The following is a 13436-nucleotide window of genomic DNA, read 5'->3' on the forward strand; positions in this document are numbered from 1 at the left end:
ATCAGAATTAGACGCTTCTCAAGAGGAGCATGCGCTGGTGCCCTGTCTCAGATGAACTTCACTTCTGGCCACAAAGCTATTTCTGGGCCTCTTCTTCCTATTCTGCATCCACATGACTTTACACCCAAAGAAGGAATGCAATAATGTGGCAGTAACTTTGAAACTGCACCCTTCAATATTCATTTTCCCCTTCCTAGAAACAGTGTGTCACCAAATAAAGAACTTTTGAATGAATCTAGTTAATTCAGTAATAAATTGTATCATCTTTATCTCTGCCTTTGTAAGGTTGATGTAAGGTGAGCTCCCAGGCAGGCTCTACTGTGGACCAGAGCAGAGAGCAGAGCCTGGGCCCGCACGCATGGGTGCCTGGGTTTGTGAGTTCTGTGGAAACCTGCTGGGCAGGGCTGTGGTCAGGTTCCCGGGTCTAACTGTTCTGGTGCAGGAGCGCCCTCTACTGAGCGTCTCAGGAAACAGATGAAGGCCTCTCCAGAGGGTCATTTGCCAATGCCTGGTAGATGTTCAGTCCCTGTCTACTGGAAGCAAGAATGGCAGGTGACTCCTTAACCTGCTTCCTGTGTAGCTAGGTCAGACCAGCTCTCCTATGGCTGCCATGCTGGTTACACTGAAATGACCAAGTGTCCTGGGAGCTTTCAGGCTCAGAGCTCAGGGCATTATTCTCAGTGCTGCTTGGGTCCTGTCTGCAGGGTCTGTGGAGACCAAGGGATCATTTGCCAAGAGATAGTCCAGGAGCCCGACAGGACGCACAGCGACTTTACCAGGAAGCTGTGCAAAGAATCAGAATCGATGGAGGAGATGGGAAAACAACATCCAGGAAGCCTCTCTGAGATCAGAGATGGGGAGAAGGCAATTTTTGCACCTGATCAAGTGGCAGGCATGGAGGACAGGGCTGGGAGTGAGGATGAAGGAGACCAACTGGGTGGACAGAGCAGCTGAGCCTGCAGCAGCGGAGACCAGGTGGCTCAGGGTGCAGCCCTCTCTCTACCTGGCGGAAGTGACTACTTAAGAGGAACTCTGCCCCAGCAACATTCCCAAGGGCCCAAGGGAGTCGGGTGGGCCCCAAGATCTCCACCACTGCAGTTGACTGTCCCCACTCCAGGCAAGATGTGGGCAACTTCCAAGTGGAGGTGACAGGAGTACTCCCGAGTTAGGGGGAATTTTGTCCTAAGTGCAGTAGCTTTGGAGGGAAATGAAGAATCTTGGTGCTTGAGGTTCTTGCTACCCTCCAGTGGTCCCAAGCCTGGGAATAACAAGGGTCTACTACTCCATTATCCACCCAAGTTCATGACTCGAATGAAAGGGGAGAAAAAAAGAGGTGGCTTCTTTTCAATTTTTGCTAAGCAACAGGGATCCTTTTTCAGGTTTCCAATTTTCCAATAATCGCTACCATGAGCATTTTGTGTTATTATTGCTGATTTTGGTTTAAAAAATAGCTGAGGACTCTTCCCCACTCATGTCGTCTCTAGTAGCCAGCAGTGCCTATTATCTGTCCCAAACAGACGTGAAAATTCAGAAGCTGTTCTCTTCCCTGTCAATACCATCTTCAAATGGATTCTTACATAAGATTGTTTTAAATCTCTCCCTAGAATTTAAATCACATGTAAGTGAACTTTCATCGAGGACTTTCGACCGCCCTTAAACTTTGGAGCTCCGCACTCAGGGCTACTAAAACGACCTCCTCAGTGCCAGATCCTTTCAGTGGAGGGAAGAGAAGATTTGGTGTGCAGAAGTTATTTGTGATTCTTTTAATAATTCAATCACTGTAATTAAATTTCTACTCTAATAGCCATGGTGAAGAAAAAAAAAACCAGTAACAATAAATATCGGGTGATTAGACCTGTGCCATGAACCGAAAAGAGTCTGATGGAATCCTGGCTTGCCTTCGCTCCTTCCCCGCCTCCCCAGGTGAGCTGAGATGCCCATTAGTTTTATTTAATTAAAACCTCCTTGGCTGGACCCAAGAGAGATGGGAACAATGGTGCTTTTGTGCCTCTGTGAAGTCCTATCGCTCTCTCAGCTGGCGCGGAGGAGGCCTGGGTACGTTGCCAGCCTCCCTTTGTCTGACGTGTGGTCACTCAGGACGGCTCTTCCCTTTCAGTTTAACAGAGGGCTTTGTGTGGGACTCTGGTGGGTGTGAATATGGCACAAGTCTCTAGATAGGAACCTCTGGCTCGATGCTACTTTGGTTGGAGAAATGGCTGCTTGAAATGATCATTTGCTCCTTAAGAGTTATACTGTGACTACTAATCCAATACTTTGCTCCATCCATCAGAGAAAATCCCTTTAACTCTCTTGCTCCTGTCTCCTCCGATCTCCTAAAACTACTTTCCGAAGGTCACTATGACAAATGGAAAAATACAAAGGCCTTGGGTTTCCTTCATACCTGACCTCTCAATTGACCTGTTGACCCTCCATCCTTCCTAGAAGTCTTTCCTAGGAAAACCAGCTGGCCATGTTTTCCTCTGTCTCAGCTGCACCTCGTGCTGCCCCTAAGGTGCTGGACTGATCCATGTTGGTGCCAGTCAGGGACGGAGGTGCTCACGGGTTCAGAGTTACACCGCCGGGGCCTCCAAACATGGTCTACAGAATCCGGCTCCTGCACCTGCCCATCATGGCCTTTAGACCGCGCCTGTGGCTCCCCTCAGCCCACAGAGTGCCGGGCGCAGTGTTCGCTCTTCCTCGTCCTCCCGTCTCCTCCCCAGTCCCTGGTCCCCGCCTCAGATTCCTCACTTTCACGTCAGAGGCAGATCTCAGCAGGGAGTGCTGACCGCCTCTGACAGAGGTCTCTGCGCCAGGACCTCGCAGTGTGGAAGCCCAGGGCCTTTCCTTCTCCTTTGCCACCCGCCGATGCAGCCCGAGACAAGACGATTCCGCTTCAGGAACGACTCGACGTGGGAACTGAGAGCGCGTGAACAGCCTCCATTGGTTCTCCTCGGCAGAGGACAGCTGCCTTTACATCTTTGATGAACTGCCTGCATTTCCATTTTCGCCTGCGGTAAAGGCGGACTTCACCCAGGCACCTGCCTCTGTCCTTCTGCTTGGGAACCAGGGCCGAGGGCATTAACCTGATGGCCCTGAGCCTAAGACTCCCGTCGTGATCAGTGAAGGGAAGGGCTTCCAGGAGCCTCAGTGCCCCCGTCCACCCGTCACAGGGCAGGTGACTGTGGGACCAGCCTCTTTGTATTCAGGGAGAAGAGGATGGGTCTGGCTTAGATCTTGGGTCTCAGCTTTGGTCTTCAATCCAGCTTTCCACAGAGTTCTAGAAAGACGTCACCAGTGTTTGCACAGCTTCAGAAAGCACCACAGCCTGGTCTCCAGGGAGGAGCTAAGGGGAGGGAGTCTGGCCTCAGCGCGGCCTTCAGCCTCTAACGTGGTCGCTGGACACTGAGCGGCACTTCCTGGCATCCGCCTCAGGGCAGAAGGAGCCGTACTGCCAGAGCAGCAGAAGGAAGAGCCCCCGGGGAAAGGCACTCATGCCGTGGGTTGAAGCTGAAACTGGGCAGGAGAAAGGAGGGGGACTTGTCCTTCTCCTCGTCTTCCTCGTCTTCCTCCTTTCCTTACCTTTGATGTCTTTGTTCTAACCAAAGACAGCGCAGTTTCTATGGAGGGTCCAACCCGGTACTGGCTCATAGTCAAGCAACTTCTCTCCAGAGAAAGTGATGTTCAAGAGAACCAAGGAATGACCGTGGAGGGTTTCTGAGTACTTTTTGATCAGGTAAGACATTCCCCTGGCATAGCATTCATACGGCACAAAAGGCTGTTCACTGGAAAGGCAGTCTTTTCTGTTTCTTTTTCCTTTGAAATAGTGGGGCTTGAACCCAGGAGCACCTTACCACTGATCCGAATCCGCAGCCCTTTTAATTAATTCGTTTGTTTCAGACCGGGCCTCTCCGAGTTGCTGAGGCTGACTTTAAGCTTACGATCCTTCTACTTCACCTCCCAGGTTGCTGGGATGACAGGTAAGTGCCACTGGCTTAAAAAGGCGGTCTCTGTCCCACCCTGGCTCAAGGTCTGTTCCCCAAAAGGCGACCGCATTACTAGGGTACGCTTCCAGACAGCTCGTCACTCTTCTGCAGAAAGCTGTACTTGAGAATGTGTTCAGGCCTCTCTAGAGTCCTAAGCAAAGGAAGTCAAGAGGGAGCAGGCTCATCCCTTGGTCGGTAGCACAGGGAGCCCAGACGAGCTAACTCAGGGTCAGGAAACTCCGAGGTGCAGTACTCAGAGGGAAACCGCAGCCTTTTTTGAAGAAAGAAAGAAGCTGGTGGACCCCAAGAGCAATGGGGTGTGAGTCACCTTGCAGACAGAAGCCCCTTCTGCATTCCGCAGGCACTGCCCCCCGGGACCACTGCACACCTACGGCCCGAAGGCCAGCCCTGCTCCCCTGCTGCAGCTGCAGGTTGGCATCTCATCGACCCCCAGGCTGCCAGGTGCATCCCTCTTATGATGGCCTGGGTCAGACAGGGAAGCAAGACCAACAAGTTCAGACAGGAGGCCCGGAAACCAGCCCACAGTGTCTACCCTGTTGGGACTCAGAAGGAAAAGACAGACGACAGAAACAACAAAAGCAAGCAGGTTTCATTTCTCTGATTAAAGGAGCTTACTTATCTCCTAAGGAACTGGAGCTGATTTATCTAACATTTCTTAACTAATTTCAGGTGCCACGTTATTGTTAGGATTTTATATAGTGCTAAGCAGGCAGAATAATTGAAATAGCAGCAATCAGCTTTTTTTTTTTTTTGCCAAAAATAAATCATAAATTTAAATATGAAAAATGGGCCTAGTCCCTGGGGTAAAGTGTTGATTCAGGACACCAAGATTAACACCTGTAGTCACGGGGACACAGAATTGCCTTTAGAGAAGAGCCTTCCCTGAACAGTAGTGTGCTAGCTAGAAACGGGAAGTTCATCTCCAGCAATATTGCTAAATAACACAATCGAAGCCTAAGGACCCGTTAAGGACACGGTGAAGCTGTATGTCGGTAGGGTTGAGAAGATCCAGATTTTGTTAAGTTAAAAAGTCTGATAACCAGACTGGGGAGGTAGCTCAGTTGGTAGAGTGCTTGCCTTGCAAGCACAAGGCCCTGGGTTCAATCCCCAGCACCACCAAAAAAAAAAAAGCCTGAAGCCTGGTATCTGAAAGCTCCCATCTCTATTAGAAATAGGAATGTGTTGTGCATACGTATGTGTCTACATATGTCTGTGTGCCTATGTTTCGTGTGTGTTAGATATTGATATTTGAGATACACAGAAATTTTTCAAAAAGATTCTCAAGACACTGGGTGATGGTTATCTCTGGACCTTGGGCCTGAGTAGGGGGAATGATGGGAAAGGAGACTCGCGGCTCATCAAAAACCTGAAGTCCTGTTTGGATTTGTTTTCTGTGTGTGTAAAAATAGTATTTTCATAATAATGAAAAAGGCCAAAGACCCTATTTAGTGTGGGAATGCACGCGCTAACAGAAAAACATGCCTGCCTAGGTATGCAGATTGCAGAAGCCCTAAATTTTGAACTGCATTCTAGAAAGAATTAAAATAAATATAGCAAGTGTCCAGAGAGTGAATTACCACACTGGCAAATGTCAAATATTCATAAATAAGTGATTCATGCTCCACTGTAGGAGATCCATCAAAGTAGCCTTCAAGCTCGACTGAGATCCAGGGCTGGGGAAGCGTTTCCAGGGCAGATTTATGGAGAGCATCGTTTTCCTCTAGAGCTGCTGTTCTGCTACCTCAAGGTCAGGCTGCCAAGGTTAAAGGAAACATTAACATCTAGAAGCTCTGCTGTGGAGGAGGAGGCGCAGAGACCTTCTGCTTCCCAACCTTGACCCTTTCGGGAAGGCATGATACTGCCTCAGCCCACCTCCCGAGTTCTGCTCTGCCCGGGTTAGGAAATGACCCTCTCCAGGGCAGACCCGAGAAGACAGTGAACTGAAACACCAGGACACCACACACTTCTGTACTTTTACTTAAAAATTAAAATTTCTGCCTTCTGTCGTGTGAATGGAAATGACCTTTCATAATGACGTTTGATCTACGAATCATCAACACCTTATCACGTGGGCGTGTTGGGAAAGCCACTTCCCCGCCGGGTCTGTAGGGAGCCAGCTGACTTTACAGCGGGTTCTTCACACGTCCTGCCTTCACGTGGACAAAACGGGCCCAGCGGTGTTAGGCGAAGAGGAGGAGGGAAAGGGTGTGGGTCCCCTCACCTTGGGTGTGTGGCTCGTGACCACCGAGGGCTGGTTTCCTGTGTGAGAAGGCTTAGCTTCCGTTTTTAAGGGACGTGGTCTGTGCTGGACGATGTCTGTGTGTCGACGACAGACCACATGGACAGCAGGGGCCCGGTGGCCACGTCCCCTGGGTTTGCATGTGTCCTCAATGACACTCCGCCCACGGGGCAGCTGCCCAGCAACACAGTCCTCTGCAGGCGCCCTGCTGGTAAGCGTGACCGTGTTATTTCTCAGTCGGGCCTTCTCGGCCGGAGATGGACGACGCCTTGTCTCCTGCTAAATGCGCACAGCAGCGGCGGACACGCAGCTCCCCAGCTCCAGGGCCTCTGGCTGAAGTAACGTTTTCCTAAGAAATCATGCTTCCAGACTATTTTTGATTTTTGATGAAAGCGTGGGGTGAATGGAACTGTGTGAACTACAACATGGTCATTCAGGGAACAGCTGAGAATGCCGGATAGTCACCCCGTCACTGTGACTCGTATTGATCTCCTCCTCCCTCTCCAATTGACCTTTGCCCTCTCCCTGGTCATTTCAGTAAACTCATTACTTCCCTCCCCTGGGGCCTTGGAAAGGCCCAAAGAACTTAGTCAGCAAGTTTGATTTAAGAAGGGGCCGAGACAGGGGCATTTGTTTAGCTTTCCCACCTTCGAAACTTCCGTCGTCAGCACTAATAGGTGAAATTAAAAACGCTGTGAAAAAGTCAGAGGATTCTCCAAGGCTTCCGTGCCTCCTGTGACCTGCAACCCCATAATCACATTGGCGACGCTGTTCTCTGATTTTTACATTTTTTCCTCTCTTTTTTGTTGGTGTCATTCTGATAAACACCTTTTGCAGCCAAGGATTTTTATACATCTTATTTTTAGAGTGTTGAACTCTGGTGTATGTCTAATCCTGGGAAGTCAACACTGGAGGCTGGACGGCACAGGAGCCTTCATGCAAGTAGCCAGAGTTCATTCTTTCACAGTGGACCTTGTTTCTTGAAATGCTCTGGATCTTAAGTCTTCACTGCTCAAATCTCTTCCTCCAGCACCCTTACTATGCATGGATTGCTGATCATACAGCACTTTCATATTTCAGATGCCTGCACACTGGAGTACACACAGAGGTCTTCGCCTGTGTTGATCTGCACGGAGGGACCCCCCACCAACTCAGTCACAGACAAGTCAAGATCTGAATGTGCCCAGGGTTCTCCCTGAGCACCTGGGTCACAAGCCGGCAATACGTCCAAGATGCTTTTCTCCAGTCTGCCCCCTGGTGGGGGTGCTAAGTAACTGCACACGTTTAGGAAAGGACCCCTCCCTTTCTTGCTCTGTGCCATTCCTCTCTTCCCATTATTCCCCCCGCCCTACCCTTCCTTCAGATCTGCAATTTCCTTTCCTCTTCCTTCTTTTTATTCCTTTTCTCTGTTTCCATCTGGGTCTCCAGGGCCCTTTGGTTGGGCGGTTGCATCCTCTCCCAAGTCCTTGTCATCCTCTCCCCTCTGGCTGGCACGGTGAGGGCTCTGCACCCACCCCAGCCTTGCAAGGCCTTCCTCTCCCCTTCTTATCCAGTCATGGTTCATACTGGCCACATGGGCTGTGGCGTGTGGTGAGGCCATTCACCTGGGGTTGCAGAGTCACCGGACAGCAGTCCAAGTTTGTAATAGAGGAAAAGGTTGCAGTGAAATCCTGGGAAAAATACGCCACTGATTTAAACAGAGGTGCGTCTCTGGGGAAACAACTCCGAGTTCATTCAAAACGTACTTTATGAAGATTCCTTTGTGTCAGGTGCTGGAGTCACAGAACAGTGTGCCGATCTTCAGGGAGTCCACAGATGAGTGACAGATGCAGCCAAGTCATGGGCAAGAACAAGGGGTCGGGGGAGTGGGGAAGTGGGCTGATGGGTGGATGAGGGGCAGGAGGCACAGGGAGGCAGATGTCCTCAGGGAAAGTTTCTGTGGAGGTGACACTGGAGCAGGAGACACGCTGTCATCTCTGTGATGCCTGCAGTTCTGTCCCATGTCTCTGAGTGCATTATGGTCTCCAGTTGGTGAGGGGGAGGAGAGTGTCATGTGCCCATTAGGAGGACAGAGAGCCCTGCTTAAGAAGGACTCTGTACAGCATGTTTGGTACTGGACAGGCCACTGGACAACAGCCCAGGTGTGATCTAAGAGTACAATCTAGAACAAGACCCCTGACAAGTCCAGGTGGTGACTATATCTGGACTTTTCTCTTGGACTCCCAAGGGCCTCTATGTCCAAGTGGGGGACTGAAAAGTTATATTTATAATCTTAAAACCACACTACTCACTTAAGAGGCTATGCATGAAGATTTATAATATCAGAGGATAAAGCAGAGCTTCATTCATCCAGTGAATACTACTCTATAGTAAATTGATAAGTACTCTCGGCTACAGTGTGTTGCAAACTCAAGGAGTTAGCACTTTGTGTTTCAAAGATTGTTTTTGATAACACAATTTTAATGTTAAATAGATTTCTATTAAAAAGCAAGCCAGGGGACTGAGGTGCCGTGGGGCAGGCGATGGCCAGAGGGGTTGCCCGTGGCAGAGCACACTGCGGGCCCTTCCAGGTAGACGCGAGGGGACCCTCCACCTCATCCCTTCATCAGAGATACACATTTTCTTTGTCTTCTGGTCATCAGGTATGTTTGACTTGTTAAGCCTGAAAATTACAAAATTGAAAGTTGTTTGTTAACTAGAATGTTGCAGTACATGATAAAGCACTAAATCAACTCCAAGCTGCCTGCCATGGTGGCAGAAATGAATCCTGCAAAACTCGAAGGTCCAGGCTGGGGAACCCTCAGAAATGTCATCTACGGTGCTCAGGAGAATCATCAGTAAGGCACAGAGCACAGAGGGGAAGGGCAGGGCAGCCCAATGGGCCAAAGACAGGACATGACCCCCTCAGCCAGGAGGGGAGGTCACCCTTGCTTGACCAAGGACTTAATCTACAAACTGCAGATCCCTCAGTGGCACAAATTAGGAGTGTCCACCTGTAAGACTGACCCACTTCCTGGGGCACATGACTTTGCCTGCCCAGGGGTCACCAGGAATGCTCATGGCAGGCTGGGCACCTGCAGTCCCTGCACCTTACTCAGTCCTCAGCAGTGGAGCAGAGGCTTCTAGAGTTGAGCCAGGAAGAGAAGGAACTGCAGACCCCTGTGAGTGACACCTTGAGCCCCTCCTTTAGTACTGAGCTATCTGCAAACAGCATTGCAACAGACCCGTCTGCTACAACTAATCTCAACGAAGACGTGTCGACCAAAGCCCAGGATGGCCGATAGGGTCCGTTGGGAGGAAGCAGCTGTGGGAGGCGGCAGTGAACGGAGGGACCGTGGGGTTCCCAGGTGCCTGCTCTGACTCGCCAGGCCCCAGAGCTTTCTCCCGTGGCTCTCATGGTGCAGTTCCAGGCAGGGAGGGCACGGGCACACGGGCAGGTGGACCAGCCCTAGAGCCAAGGCAGGGCTGGAGAGTTCCAGGTGGCCTAGACTGTGTGGGCCACCACATGACAGCCACAGAGATGCAGCATAAGTCAAAGGGGACAGTGTCTTGGCCACGTGGACCTGTGACTACGGCAGGAGTCATGCCGAGGAAACGTCCCCACAGCCCTGCCCTGCTCAGAGCAGCTCCAGCCGGCATGCGAGTAGAGGCTTTCCAATGGACACCGATAGTTTTGGGTGACATTTCATTAAAAAAAAAAAAAAAAAAAAAAAGAGAGAGAGAGAGAGAGACTGTTCTGAAAAATTCAAATATCTGCCACAACTAAATGCTTCGGTTACTTTCTGGGAAGACGGAGCAGGGAAGCTGTGTGTGTGTCTTGCTCCTGACTCACACTTCTTCCTCGGAGAGGCATCCAGCTGAGGAAGGCCCTGGAGTCACCGAGCCTGGGCTCCGGCTGCACTCAGCCTGACACGGGAGAGGGCCAGCAGCTGGCGGCAGTTTTCCCGAGACAGCGTCCAGCTGGCGGGGCTGCGGGGTGGCGGGTGAAGCCAGGCATTGAGAGGACTCTGCTCGGAGCGCGGGGGCAGCAAGCCTGCACCCGCCAGCAGCCACCTCGTCGCTCCTGTGCTGCCGCTTCTGTCGCCCATCTTTCTTCTGCACGTGCTCGCTCGTGTGACTGACAGTCACTAAAATAAGCCTTTACCGCAGGGGCACAGGTCCGACTTCTGGCCTGTGACATTTGAGCAGGTGGTTCCTGGTGGCTTTCCAGGAGTGTGTCCTCGTTTCTAAGAGGATGGAGTTGCGTTCCCCGCTGTCGCCTGCAGGGAGCGTGGCACACGCCACCCGCCCAGGCTTGCTCCACCGGGTACCCACTGGGCTCCGGCACGCACGTCGCACCTGAGGCCTGCGACAGCCTGTCCCGGGGCTCCACCTGCACCCTCCTTTGCTGACTGTTCTGCATGCCTCTGCTCTGAGTCAGACTGCCCGCCGGGTGGTCCACCTGGGGGTGGCCTCAGGGACCCCAGCATAAGCATCGTCCCTGGGGATGAGCAGGGGTGAGTGAGGCCTTGATTTCGAGGCACTCAGGAGCCCCTGAGAACCTCTGCAGTGCAGTGCCTCCTCACACCCAGGCCCGGAGCCTCCCGGCCTGTGCAGAGTGGGACATGACCCTGCTCTCCTAACCGGCCCTCTCAGCCGGTCAACCCTCGTTCCCCTAGGAAAACTGGGTCACTGAAAAGCCCAGCGGTTCACTCTCCCAACTTTATACAAAGCAATGTTTTAATTTGGTTTTTTAACTTTTGAAAAACTAAGTTGTTACAATGTTAATTTATCACTGTTTTAACTAAAACACACAAATTTGAAATTTTTAAAAAATAATTTTAGTTGGACATGATAGTTTTATTTTAATTTCCATGTGGTGCTGAGGATTGAACCCAGTGCCTCACACATGCCAGGCAAGCGCGCCACTGCTGAGCTACAAGCCCAGCCCCCAAAATTTGGAATTCAAAAAAAAAAATCACATTAGCAGAAAAAAATTAAGACAATGTTAAAAGTTGTGCTACATAAAAATCATATAAGTAGGGAAAAAAATATGAAAGCCTACTGCCCTGCACCTACTGCCAGAGAGCCACAGCCCCACCCCAAAATCGATCCAAACCTTAAAGAAGAAACACAGTCTGACTTATTTTCTTAATGGACGGACACTGTGCAGGTCAGCAGTCGTATGGGTGGTTAAACCCCGGGGAACGAGTGCTGCCAACACCAGTCAGTCCCCAGCCGTGCACGGAACAGGTCAGGCTGTTAACACCAGGAACAGCACTGCTGGTAGCAGTTATAAACACGCATGTGCACAGAGCGCCTGCATGCACACACGTGCACGTGTGCTCAATACCTGTGTCCACCCCGGGGCCCTCGAGGGCACAGGCTCTGGAGGCAGAGGCATGGAGCTGGGATCCTGGATTCCGCCTGCTGGCTCTGTGATCATGGAGACTTTCCTGACACCTGGAGGCCCCATGTCCCCCTGTGGAAAGTGCACTACCATTCCCACGTTCCGGGTGCTGCGAGGATTCAGAGTAAGCAGGAAGGAGTCGCTGCAGCCACAGAGGGAGGCGGGCGGCAGCGGGGACGGAGCGGCCCTGGGGAACCTGTCAGGAGTCCAGGGCTAGGGGCTGGAGGGGGGCAGCTGGCTCTCCTCCCAGCGGCTCCTCTGCCCAGGGGTTACTGGGGTGCTCACTTCTGTCCCTCGGTTTCCTCAGTTGTAAGAGGGGCCCTCCTGAGAATCAGTGGCTCCTTCCACATGGAGTGCTCGGGATGCCTGGCCTGGGCTCAGTGTGAGATGTCCACTGCTCCTGTGACTACCATCCCAAAATGCCTCAGAGCCCCGCTCTCCTGACACCTTGCACTGCGGTTTCTTGCATCCAATCTGTTTGCTTCAGATCAAGCAGATTGCGATCATTTTTCTTGAAAATAAAGAAGACTGAAGACTATGTAGTAGTTTAGCAAGGAAGCGGGAAGACGGGCAGTGCCAGGGGCTTTCAACAGAGGAAGCGACTGCCCAGGGGTGGGTGTGGCCGGCGGGCAGAGAAGGAAGGCGGCAGCAGCCAAGGCCCAGACTCAGGCCCAGACGCGATGCCCAGTGGCCCTCGCTGGTGAGGCCAGCCCTGGCCACTGCAGCCCCGGAGGCGCGGCCTTCTGTCGCCGTGCATTATGCACCCCTGTAGGACGCCTCCAGCTTCTCATCCTTCAGGTGACTGGATCTCCCGTGAGGACTCGCCCAGAGCCCACAGCTGCACGCGCTCACCGTTTTTTCCTGTTCCCGCCTAAGGCTGAAGCCCCGCGAGAACTCATCAAATGGCCCTGGTTTCACTGCAAGCTTCACTAGTGGGTGGATCACCCACCCTGGTCTGCATTTGGCTCCAACAGTGGTTAGAAAGGCCACCCTGGGTAGAAGTTCGTGACCCGCGCAAAGAGGATGGCGTGGAGAGGGGCCACGGGCGCCTCTGTCCACACAGCAGGCTGCGAGCTCTGGGGGGGCGCGGGCGGCACCAGCCCCATAAAGGCTCGCTTGCTGCAGGGCATCCGCAGAGAAAGGCTCGAGCGGAGTCCCGGGTGAGAACCCGCCACGCTCGGGTGGTCGGAACAGGGTGGGGGGTGCGTGCATTCTCGTGCCATCCCCGGGGAAGCGGTCACCCAGCACCAGCTGTGTGGGGGACTCTTGGCACGGCTGGGGCTGTCCTGGAGAATGGATGGCAGAGCCCTGCCCGCCCGGCCTGGGATCAGCCAGGAACACAGTGAACGGAGGCCAGGACTTTGGATTATTGTTCAGGCTGGAATTTGTCTGGAAGGAAATGTATTGGTAAACAGGTAAGGAGGAAGAATTAGAGAAGTTATGTTCCAAAATATCCATTGCCTTAGTCTGTTCAGGTGGCCATGCCCAAGTACCATAGGCCGAGTGGCTCCAAAACAACAGAAAGGCACTTCTCCCAGTTCTGGAGGCTGGCGAGTCCCAGGCAAAGGTGCCAGCAGGCCTGGGGCCTGGCGAGGGTCTGCCTCCCGGTCCAGAGTTGATTGCTTTGCACCGTGCCTGCACATGGCAGAAGGGAATTCTGGTCCCTTCTGCCCTTTCTAAGGGCACTAGTCCCACTCGTGAAGGGTCCACCCCTATGCCCCAAATACTTCCCAAAGTTCCACCTCCTAATCCATCACAGTAAAGATTAAACTTCAACGTGTGAACTTTGGTGGGTATATATTCA

The sequence above is a fragment of the Sciurus carolinensis genome, chromosome 3, assembly GCF_902686445.1.
Source record: "Sciurus carolinensis chromosome 3, mSciCar1.2, whole genome shotgun sequence".
NCBI lineage: Eukaryota > Metazoa > Chordata > Mammalia > Rodentia > Sciuridae > Sciurus > Sciurus carolinensis.